The following is a 12,083-nucleotide window of genomic DNA, read 5'->3' as shown; positions in this document are numbered from 1 at the left end:
TTGTTAATTTCTGAGAGAGAGACAGCATGAGAAGGGGAGGGTCAGAGAGAGAGGGAGACACAGAATCTGAAGACAGGCTCCAGGCTCTGAGCTAGCTGTCAGCACAGAGCCTGACATGGGGCTCGAACCCACAAACCGTGAGATCATGACATGAGCCGAAGTTGGCCACCCAACCAACTGAGCCACCCAGGCGCCCCTGTCCAATTTTTCTAATAGACTTGAACATCACTTGCCAGGGGCGTCAAGAGGACTAAAGAAAGTGTTTCTCATGAGCATGCCTGGCACCTAGAAGCTCCTCTCTAGTGTTCTGCCTGTCAAGTGCTCTCGGTTCCAGCTGTCCCCCTTTCTCTTTCCTAGTCACTGAAGAGGGTTTGCTTCCCTGATAGTGACACACCTCGAACTCTTCACATTCAACATATGGCCATCACGATCACCCATACATCTCCATGCAAAACCAACCATGCATCAAGCTGATTTTCAAAACGCACATGTTCTAGTCATTTCCCACCGCCTACCAAGGGACAGGTGGGGTGGACAAGTTGTCTGACCTTTCTCTGCCTCTGTTTTCTCATCTGTTAATTATGGGTGATCAAAAATAATACCTCCTTCACGTGGGTTTTCCTTTTTGAGACAATTAAACAAGATGACCTATATAAAGCACGTAGAATAGTGACTACTAGCACTTCGTAAAAAAGTTACTTTCGTAAATGAACATTCACATACTGAAGGGTTTTTTCAAGGTCCATTGGTTCTTTCCATATGGCTTTGCCCACAGTCACTCCTGTGTATGGAACTGGAGTTCCATACACATTCTGGGTAAACTCTAGAATGTTATCAAGCAGACAGTGAAGAAGTCCATGTGTGAGTTTTTCTGCCCAACCCCATCAGGTCCATGTTCGATGGGCCCAATAACCAGATGCACTTTTAGGATAATATCTGGGATCCTGGCCATCCCTTAAACAGTTCTGCATTTTCAGCATCTTATTAGGTAATGCGACACCCTTCTGCCTTTTGGAAATGTGCGGTTTTCTCTTTTTCAGGAAGGAAATGAAGATCTTTCTGGTGAAGAGCCTAAGCTCTCTTCAATCGAATGGAGCTACCATCCTCAGGAAGGGAGCTACACGATAAGATGCATGCTGGTTGTGTTTACATTCAGCGCGTCTAGAGCATCTGGGACTGAGACCCACAATGTTGGTGATACAGAGAGCCAGACATTTAGTCACATCAAAGCAATTTGCTAATTGCAGATGCTTCCTTTCTGTTTAATGTTTCATGTGCAAGATTAGGTGGTTGATTTAACTGGTTCATAGTGCTTGTTTTATCTCATTAGCTATCTTTAAAGGAAATCAAATCATGTTAAATATAGACAGAGGACATTAATTATCTGGAAAACATAATAGTATGACCTGTATATGAACGTGAGTACGAGAGAGATAATTTAAATCACTGTTAATGTCCTAGCATTTTAAGTAAATGAGAATTCCTATATACGTACATGTTAATCTACAGTAGGATCCCATATATGAATTATATTTCTGGGCATCTCAATGATAATGTATGCACTCAACATATAATTATCAATTGAATACACACATGCTTTATTTTAGTGCAGATAATCATTTATAAGTTAAACTAGTTCTAGAAATCCAAGTCATTCCCATTTTCCTCATCTCTTTTCTCTTCAATACATTGTTAACTTTAATTCTAGCAAAATGTGCAGATAGCCTTAACACAGCTCTTAACTGTCATTTGCCACAACTATGTTCCTGGTCCAAGCTCTATTTTCATGGACTCTAACTAACCTTTAATTCAGTATGTGTATGCAGTTTAAACATCTCAGCCTGAGGCAAAGTAGCATCGTCATATTTGAGAGAGAAAAAAATAGCCATCCAGCTTCCAGAAGAAAAAGAATGCCACAAAATCTGTACTGTAGAAATTCTTCTGATGGTGTTGACGGTGGTGAAAGCTATGCATGTGAGAAGGCAGGGGGTATACGAGCATTCTCTGTACTTTCTGCTTCATCTTGCTGTGAACCTGAAACTGTTCTTAGAAAAATAAAGTCTATTTGAAAGGGGGGAACAAAAAGAAAACTTCCCTGTAATATTAACATAAAACAGATGCGTTCAGTTACTAGACCAGGGTCTTGCACGCTTCATCCGCCATAAGGACCAATGTTTATAGTATTTGTACCACTGTGCCACCAGCATATAGATATCCCCAGAGCCAGTAATGAGTCCTTAGGGGATGTTCATCATGGCACTGAGTTTTGAATTCACAGAGCTTCACCTAATACATCAGCCAGAGGATTATCAAGAAAGGAGTTCTTCATTTAAATGCTCCCCACTATTTTACATGATAGAGTTATAGCAATCTTTACATCATATTGGTTTTGTTTTGTTTTGTTTTGTGTTTTTAGTCTCTGAAAATAAATGAAGGCAAATGTAGACAAGAGCACCATGAGACTTCATTCGCCCTCTATGTCTTCCACTCCTACCACCAAAGAAGTGAGTTGTTTCTACAAACTCTTGGGACCCGGTGCTCTCACCCAGGCCTTATATGTGGATGGATGTGAGGGGATCATTCATGCTTCCGGTCTTTGTCTTAGCAATGGGCTCAGCACTGTATGGGCATTAGCGATGCCTGATCTGATGGTATAGACCCTGTCTACTTTGATACATGCTCTTGCCACAAGGATTAAAGCAGATTGTGCAGATATTGATATTTTAAGTCAGCGCCTTTTGAAGAGCAACTAAGCATTCTAAGTACTTATATCTTACAATAATTTTTTTCACGCAACTAAACATAGTTCCCTTTCAGAGTTCAATGTATCCTCAGAAGCCACTCTTTGATGAGACCAGATCTTTAGATGCTGATCCTTAGATAGTGGGACACAGTATAAAGTAGGTGATGCTCCAACCCATTTAGTTACAGAACATATTGAAGTGAGAAATGATAATAACTACTCATCTTTTTTCTTCCAATCGGAAAAAATCTACTGCCCGGTGCACAAAGGGAATGGTTAAACTATAAAGTTGTCTTCTTCACAGAGTTTTACTTTCCAGTCAAGGGACACCCCATTATTCCCAAGACCATCTTCCAAGCACTCACGGCATTGTTAATCACCTTTTGCTCGGGCCCCAGATAACATAGCCACTCCGGCCGCACCATACCTGGCGGGGCAGATTTTGAAGGTCCCAACCTCTTTAAAGAGAAAAATAATTTCTTAAGTGCACTGTCACTATATAACTCTCCCAGCCATTTTCTGTGCTGCAATTTTTCTCATGTTGCTTCCTTTGTGTTGCATTCAAGGTTTTCCTGCACTGAGACAATCTTTTCCATTTTTTTTCTTCTTCTGCCTGCATCAAAGTTAGGACTTTGTTAGGGATGCTTTGCTATCGGCATCTGTTACCTCTTTTTCTTAGGGGCTAAGGAGGAGGCTGCTGTGTGGCTGAAAAAGACTCTCATTCAGTTTGGAATTGCCTCCCTTTGCTTTCCTGTCACACTGTCAAGCTCAATCAGAACGCAATGAAAGTGATACAGAGGCAAGGCTTTGCAGGCAAGACTTAGAACAAAGACAGCTCCATAGCCTAGTACAGATTTCACATCCAATTTAACTCTTTGGAAAAGGATTTCAGGAAATACATAGTCAAGAGTTGAAAAAATGGAGTTGGGTCTACTATAAAGGCTAAAAGTATTATCCTGGCTTAGATAAGCTACAAAGATAGGTTGATACTATTTTCTAGCATAAACCACATTAGCCGGCATTACACATTGAGCTTTCTTTACTCGTTAAGTTGCAAGGAGATTTGAGAGGAATTTAGCAGCTACATAAAATGACTCTTTCATGATGCTAGCTTTACCAGTCATTTTAGTTGTACGAGGTGCATGAATAGCAAGGACCTAAATCATGTTGTTTAACAAATCTGGTATTAGAGGGTTAGTCTCAGTTTACTTATTAAGAATTTAGTTGAGTAAAGGATTTTAGGACTCAGTTCTTTGTGTAGATGACAATGAACAGGCCAATAGTTGTATTTTTGGGGGGGAACATACATCAGCTACACATGTTTGGAACTGTGCTTTTAGGCCCACAACTAATGTTTTGCATTGACTATATTTTTCCACGGGCAACTAACTGTACAGAAGAAAATTCATTGAGAAGGACACAGGTCAATGGTAACTTCAGTGGCCTCTCCCATGACTTCCTTTCTGAGGCCTTGTTTCCACTGGTTCTTTATCTTACAAGAGACTTGGTTTATTTCTGTAAAAATCTCCAATTTAGGTCATGCCAAGAAAGAAGTTACTGGATTAGGGATTTGATTTTAAAGAATGACGGCCCTCAATTTCTCCTGATGGATTTGGAGCATACTGAAAACGGGTTCTCACAACACACACCAATGGTGTCTCTTAAACAGTCTACAGAGTGACAGTAACACTAACGCAGTGGTGGGGAGACCCTCCTACAGTTTAAACTCACTATTTTTATAACGATCCTTTAAAAACTGCCATGGTCACAGATATTGTCAAAATACCAATGTTTGTTCTTAGGGCAACGAAAGGGCTTTTTTCTTTCATGTTTATGCACTTTTATCTTATTGAAAATAGAAAACATTTAAGTAACTTTCTATATATTTATACATATACCCATTCATATACACGCATAGAGACAGAACAACTGAAATTAGTTTATGGACAAAGTCACATTTAAGAGGAACATATTTCAACTGCCTGGTACTGCATCATCATATTAAAGAAGATATCTCTTTGGAAAATTTTCCGCAAACAAGAGATGATTAGAAGCGAGCATATGATAGACACCAACATTTCATCTCTGCATGCAATTATGATACAACTTAGAAATGCTATTATGTCGGTGCTCCATAATTAAGTAAGCAATTAAAAACAAAACTAGTTCATTAGCAAATTGTCATAGCTAGGCCGACGAGTGCCCAATGAGGTCACGGTCATGGCAATTGTGGAAGATGATGACTAAGTCTTCCCGAGAGCAAAAATCTCAACCAACAGCAATCATTCCATTTTGAATTCATGTGTTATATAAGAAGCACATGGAGGTGGAAAAACTGAGATAAAAGTTGTAGGCTAGTGTCGGGAGGAGGAGGGCTCTTTGTGGTAAGTTACCTATGCCATTTTGTTGGAGTATGGTTGGCTGCTAAAATAAAATGTTAGTTTTATTCAAGCAAGAAAATAAAATCTCTTTTGAGATGTGATATAGCCGTGGTTATTTTCTTGTAAGTCTTTGGCCAGTTGGCTCATTCATTCTCTTTGTCTTTGGGGAATCTATGCCTCTGTCTTAATGATGATGGTGACGTGAAATTAGCGGTTACTGGTGGTAGCTGCGAGATCCAAATATTTGTATGGATTTTTTTTAATGGCCATCGGTTCATAAGTATTTTCATTAAAAAAATATTTCCCATTATTTCCAGTGAAACCAGATAGTGTCACATGAAAAAATTATATCAACAATGAACACATTTGATAAATAAGAATGCAAAAAAAAAAAAAAAAAGAAAATGGTTAATCCCTGTACTAATTATTTGTCCCATTTTTGTTAATACAAATTAAATGTTTCACTTGGTTAATGACAAGTTTGATCAAACAGTTCATAAACTGATGGATTGACTTTGAAATGAATTCAGGGGAAAAAAAATGACACGATGTGGAGCTGGCAAAGGGCCGCCTCTAGTGGGAACAGATGCCCAACAAATTTGGCGAGTAGTTTTGTTCTCTTCTATCTGTTGCAGTTCACAATCCTAATGAATGTTATGTTTAAATAACATGAATAAAGATAAAGTGAAAATGAATTCAACTCCAGTTTGAGCAGCAGAATAAAAATGAGCAAACTGTATTATCTTCTGCCACCTAATCTGGGTTGAATTTCCTCTGTATCTTTTTTGTTTGTTGAAGAATCCTTTTCTTGAGTCTCCTTGGCCATTGACAAGGTCTTTTGAGATGAATATGAAAAGATAGATTTAAAGGTTAAGGCCAGGGTCAGATGGTTGCAGATGTTTTGTGAGAGATTGTTCGGTTCAGTTTGTGGTACTTCTCCTGACTAAGGTATTTCAAACAGGCAGACTCATGGCCAGCAACTGTCAATGAATGTTGTTTGCCTCACAATTGATCCACGCAAACACAAACACAGAGTAGAAGGAGTGTTTGTTTTTTCTTAGGCAGATAATTTTCCCCGAGTCCAAAGACTTTGTCTAAGGCCAGAGAAGAAGATGCTGTTTTCATTTCTAGAAAGTAGGATATTTTAAGTTTGGCTCTTCAGATGATCATCTGAGACCATTTTTCAGTGGACAAATTATGGCACCATGTGACAAAAATTTTTTAACTGTAAAAGATTTGGAAAATCTTTGAAGAGTTAGAGAAAGGAAGTAGAGCTCTGACATAAAAAAAAATGAACTAGTGTTTTATCTCTTGATTTCAAATTCAAATTAACAGCCAATGTAAAAATACTGGTTGCCATTGGGATATTTCATTATTTGATAGATTTAGATCAAACCCTATCACCCCATAAGGAAGGTTAGGATAAACAGGTGTGTATGTGTGTGTGTGTGTGTGTGTGTGTGTGTGTGTAATACATTGTACATAGTACACCATACACACATACCCTTTTAGTGGTCAAACAATATTAGATGAGCAATATTTCCTCCAACAATCTCTTAGGGGTTTTCATTGCAATAATTTTTATTTACTATCTCCACAAGCTTACAGATGTGATTAAAACATCTCCATGAGCCATTTCCCATCCCCTTTCTTGAGTGTTTTAACTTTAGGAATGAGCACTGAGATTCTAGAATTAGTTGACTAAGGCCAATGAGATGGTTCCTCTCCACAATGTGCAATTTGGAACCCACAAGATTGGAATCGTTCCTTTCTAGATCTTGTAAAGAAGGCTTTAAGTTAAAGTATGTTTTGGAAAATTCTATGTAAAAATATCCAGAATCATGAAAGATATAAATGACTGAGAATTTTTCAGTCAACACACTGATAGGAAGCTTTTATGGCTCCTACTTTCCTATCATCTATTCAACATCAGTCACTCTCTACATTTACTGTTCTTCTGAATTTTATCCGGCATAATGCTTCTAGGAAGATAGTGTTTATTTTTCTGACATGATTCTTTGTGAAATAAGTGCTTGATAAGGATTATTTTGAAAAGACCAAAAGCCCCTTACATGATTACCCTCTCAAACTTCTTGTAAAGAAGGACAGATAGTGATCCTTGTCATCACTGAAGGCAAATCTAGAATTTTTCAATGTTTTCAATAGTTTCATGCCACACAATATACTCAGAGTTACTTTGGCTAATGTGAAAAATTAGATGTTTTTTTCTTTCCTAAGTCCTGTTCCCTCTTTTGAGAATTTAGTCACATTTCAAAATACATAGCATTTTCTGGTCACTCTTATATATTTGAATCACTTGAGAATACTATAGTTTTATAAGAATTACAAACAAAATCATTCTTATGATTATCCTTATAATAATGAAGGTATTTGGTAATATGAGTGGAAATTTAATTTTCAAACCTATTTCATGTTATCAACACATGCATCAAAGGTATGAAACACTCTGAAAAGAAATTCGTCAGTACGAATTTCACTATCTCATACAGTAGAGTGAAATGATTATTTTTAACACAATGTTCTTCATTTTACAACCTCATCCAACTAAATCATTTCACTATAGGACACTAGGTGTTTATAATTGCGATTTTGGTAGAAAGAGGGTTATCTTACCACTTTCCTATATGAGTGCAATGCTATTTAAAATATAAATTTCACTTTTTTTTTTTGCTATATTGAAGGCAAAAGAAAAAAAATATTCAAGGAACCAAAACAAAAAATCTCACAAAGAAAACAAAGAACCCTATATAACAGTTACGGTTTTTGCAAGTACTGGTTTAAAAGACCTTATCTGAAGCTGCTTTGAAATATTTTTGTGATAAACAGGAATCAATATAATGCATTCATATCACAATTTTCCCAAGCATGTTTACTAGTTCTTTTCTCATTCACACCCTGCCATCATTCTGTTTTTATATATGTTCATTTAAAAAGATTTGCCAAACATAAGAACAATTACAGAATTACAGAGCAGGATTACTTCTGAAGGAAAAAAAAAAAAAGATCATCAGTTGTATTCTTTTCAGCTATCCTATTTGACTTCATCATTAAGAAAAGTATTCAGGATGTCTAGTGGGTGAAGAGAGCAGAAGTGTGTTTTCATTTTGATATGATAGCTGCATTCAAGTTATTCTCCTCTTTACAATAGATTTTACCTAGCTTTATCTTCATAGGAAGCTGCTTTCAGTTGAAAAGCAGAAGTGAATAGAAGTGTCATGACATGGGATTAACAATACAACCGGGTAGTAAATCAAATGTTTGAGGTGAAGAAAGTGGAATGTGACATGCAGCAGCAGGATGGACTGGCAGGATTTTGCGGAGACAAGTGAAAAGAAAAATTGACATCATTGGTCGATGTGCTTGGTATCTGTACAATTTTGAAAGCACGTGGTCCATTTAACCAGTCAGTCACTGTAATGAATCTGAGCGTATTAAGACATACCCGCCAGTGTTGGTTCATATTGAGGTGATAACCACAGGCAAGAGTAGCCCACGTTCTGTTCCCAACAAAGAAAAAAAGAAAACAAAACTGTGCCTGAGGCTGAAAAACTGGCCAGTGTGGTTCACTTTCGAGATGCCCATATGGAAACATCCGCGTTATTCACACACACAGAAATGACCTTATTGAAGAAACCCCTCATATTGCCATTTACACAGATTTTATACAGTACTCATAGTTAAGATTTTAAAATTTTGAGAGGGTCTGCCCAATGTTCTAAACAGATATAGTAAGCAATCTGTTGGTAGCACTTAAAAATGCATGTTTAAATACATCCATGGATTTCCTTTCTCCTTCTGGTAAGTATCCACACAAATGTGTAAAAACTTAAATTGAAATGGGTAATGCTTAAAGATTTATCTGAGTAGCTTGGGAGATTATCTAAAAGGTTAATTTAAAGGCTTAATAAGAGATACTTCATGTCATCATCAGTAGCTTCACATGGAAGGTATTTTTTTAATGCCACACAGTTTGGTCTTCATTCCATAACTCCATATTTTCCAGTCTCCATTTTTTTTTCATAGCAAGTTTCCCTAAGAATAGGGTTAAAAGTGTTACATGCCTAATATTTACTTAAAACTTTGTCAAAAAAAGAAGAATTCACACACACACACAAAAACCCCATTAAATATTCACACTTTAATATATGTTCCTCAGAAACAAATGTACAGTTAGATAACACATAAAGAATTATGAATGACTAATTATATTTTGCATATTTACAGCAAAGACAATTAGCAAATAGCTTTTATATGCAAAATAAATGAAAAAGTAATTAAGATGCACTAACCAGAGCAGCAATATCAAGTCTGTTGTCTTGTGATTCATTCCTAACAAACATAATAATTATGCATTCATTGTCATATAATTAAAACAGCTCTGTCCTTTAGAAAAATGGTTATTTACTGTATAATAACCTGAAGAGTGGCAGAAGTTCCTCATAATGGTGAGCAGGATAATTAAATATTTCTTCTTAAGAAATGCTCACCCAGTTTAGTTTATTATCATAAACTTCTCCCAGCAAGCAGCTGTTCCTCAGGAATGCCAAGTGTTCCTCTCTCTCCAGTCTGGGAAAGTTATTTTCTGTTTTGTGTGCAAGCTCTCGTTTTTTGCCTGACCATTGAAATGAGCAGGGATGCTCCTGAGCCACTCTTCCCCTTTCTAAAACTAGTGCTTCCAGAGGCTGTCCAAGTCCCAGAGGACCTTGGGAAACAACTTCAAGACCTAGCCATTTCTGTATGTCTGCTTCTCTGCCAGAATATGTTCTCCTTCTGAGGGCATTCTGGGACTTACTTTTTAATCACTAACATGGACCTAAATATCAACGTGAGCCTTGAGGCAGTGTATTGATTGATTGATTGATTAATTAATAACATTCAATATCTATCATGGTAGATAGGCCACCTGCATTTTAGAAATACCGCAACAAGATTTCAAAATGGTTCATGTATTTGGTACCTAGTCTCATTTAAGTGATACAGACTATCCTCTGCATACTCCACAAATAGACTGTGGGAGCCATTTTGTTTTACCAACGTAGAGGACAGCTATATATTTGTGACCTCCAGTTTATTTTTACTGACTACTGTCTACCCCTGATGTAAACACCCCTGATATAAGCAATCAGAAATTATTTAGGCAGGAGATAGAAATCATTTTGTGGCTACTTGGTGTGTTATCTTTATATACCGATACTATTATGTTGCCATGTATATACAGTCAACAAAATTTACTTCTTTTATGGAATGAAATCATGTGTCCGGTAGGGGTCGTGAGTACAGGTGTAAATTAGGGAAAACAGTGTTTGTTTATTCTAAGTTACTGATTTAAAAAAAAAATAGCAACTTTAAAAATGATTTGTAACACCTTAGATATCAGAGAAAGATAAACCTTAACTAGAAAAATATGTGTTGAATTTTTCATTAAAATTTTCCTTATTATTTAAAATGCCTTTTCATTATACTTATTGTAGGATTTTTAACAGTATTAAATATAAATATCAACCTCAGAGAATAAGAAAATAAATGGTTTTGGTTAGGCTTTATGGTTTCACTTTATCGGATATTTGCAACTAATTATTTCAGCACTTACTAAAATATAATCTTTCTTAAGTTCAAGAAACCAATAGCTAACAGCTAAGCAAAAAAATGTTGTTTAATTTAAGTAAGGGGCCATGGTCTTATTTTGAGCCATTTATCCTGACCTATTTATATATTTTCTAAATATTCCACACTATAAGCTCCTTTTGGCATGTGATGAAATGGATACGGACCAAGGAGAACCTAGAGAGATAATATATGCTTCTTGTCCCTGTGCTACATTTAGGAGAATTTAACCATAGCTTAGAATGCTGAAAAGGGATAATTGCCCCAAAGTGAAACTGGTTAAGTATATTATTAAGAGCTCCTGTATGCTACACACAGAATTTGGGAATAAAAAGAAAACAGAACTTGAAACCACACCAGGGCATTCGGATAGTTCATTTTTTAGTAAAAGGTAGAAGAGAAAAACAACGTAATCACGTCTTAAACTCTAATGCAAAACCAGTGCAGGATTACTCATTACCAGTGTACCAGAGGCACCAGGGGGAAAGAAGGAAGAAAAAATATTTTAAATTTTATAATTGATTTAGAAAAAGAAAAAAAAATTATAGTTGATTTTATCAGGAATTCCAATAATCCCAACATAATTCTAAGTAGTCATCATTTAAAAAACAACAACCCTACCTTCAGCCCTCCAAACATCTGTTTGTGATTTGATATTGTTTTAAATTTTCATTACTTGGGCTGCAGAAGGGGCCAAGAGTACAGTAGTTCTGTTGTTGTTTTTAATCCTTAGTGCTTATTAAAAATGTTCATGTAACCATATGCACATATGTATTTATCTAACTCAAATTCCTAGTTTTATCTTGCAGATTTAAAGAATATGGGGTTGTTCACCACTATAGTAGCACTATCAGCTTATGTATCCACTACTACGGACAGTAAAAATGATTGAACGTTACATTCTTAGTCATGAGCTTATTTCCTTTTCAAGGAACAAAGTTCATAAGAATGGGAGATGAGAAGAACCAAAAAAATGAATGCATGCACCTGTTTATGTGCCTCTTATCATCTTCCTTCTCAGAGCATACATTTCTCAGCAAAATGGGAAATAGGAAGACTAAGCCCCAACTTTCAGACCACATCATGAAAATTATAATAACTCAAAATTTACAATTCATTTTGAAATTATCTGTACCTTCAATATAGAGTCTCATTATTTACCTTGGATTAACTCTTTTATATGTATATATTATACGCCCCCACTCCGACTATATAATGGAAGATCCTGGGAGATAGGGACAGTGTCTTTTTTTGAGTAAGTATTCCACATGGCACGTGGGATGAGATAGTTGCTTGAGAGATACTGCTGAATGAATTTCCATCATACATTCAAC

The sequence above is a fragment of the Hyaena hyaena genome, unplaced genomic scaffold (genome assembly GCF_003009895.1).
Source record: "Hyaena hyaena isolate Hyena2069 unplaced genomic scaffold, ASM300989v1 scaffold_509, whole genome shotgun sequence".
Taxonomy (NCBI): domain Eukaryota; kingdom Metazoa; phylum Chordata; class Mammalia; order Carnivora; family Hyaenidae; genus Hyaena; species Hyaena hyaena.
This window is presented reverse-complemented; position numbering follows the sequence as displayed.